Source organism: Tachypleus tridentatus, chromosome 13, assembly GCF_004210375.1.
Source record: "Tachypleus tridentatus isolate NWPU-2018 chromosome 13, ASM421037v1, whole genome shotgun sequence".
Classification (NCBI taxonomy): Eukaryota; Metazoa; Arthropoda; class Merostomata; order Xiphosura; family Limulidae; genus Tachypleus; species Tachypleus tridentatus.
In genome coordinates this window covers 186,188,513-186,189,007 of record NC_134837.1, presented here as the reverse complement: position 1 = coordinate 186,189,007, position 495 = coordinate 186,188,513, and the positions used below count along the sequence as shown (strand labels likewise).

At 39.8% G+C, this 495-nt stretch overlaps 1 non-coding gene across 1 annotated transcript; it reads left to right on the top strand.

Moving 5' to 3' along the window:
- TRNAI-UAU (transfer RNA isoleucine (anticodon UAU)) lies at nucleotides 1-92 on the top strand. The gene is given in 2 exon segments: nucleotides 1-38; nucleotides 57-92. It is a non-coding gene; the product is annotated as a tRNA-Ile (tRNA).
- The last annotated feature ends 403 nt before the right edge of the window (nucleotides 93-495 follow it).

Sequence of the window (495 nt, the reverse complement as noted above, 5' to 3'; positions counted from 1 at the left end):
TCCCCAGTGGCGCAATTGGTTAGCGCACGGTACTTATAAGACAGTACTTGTGGGATATGCCGGGGTTGTGAGTTCGAGCCTCACCTGGGGAATGTAGGTTTTGCTCCCCCCCCGTGTGTCTGCGTACTAACCATGCTAAAAACCGAGTTTCGATACTCGTGGTGGGCAGAGCACAGATAGCCCATTGTGTAGCTTTGTGCAAAATTCACAACAACAACAGCTTTTCGTGAAACAAACGAAACTTTAAATTTTTGTGTGTGCGTGCATGTATCACAGTTTGAAAATGAAAAAAAAATTCTATAATTATTAATTGTTTTCAAATCACATACAAATAGGTTTATTCAAAAGAAACACATTTATTAATTTGTTTTTGATGCTTCTTTAAAATGTAGTCTATGTGGAGCCGTCACAAAAGCTACTTGATTGTCATTGGCCAAACTGATTCAAAGGTGAAAGTTCTGAACATCAGGCGGCATGCTCGAGTTAGAAAAGAAT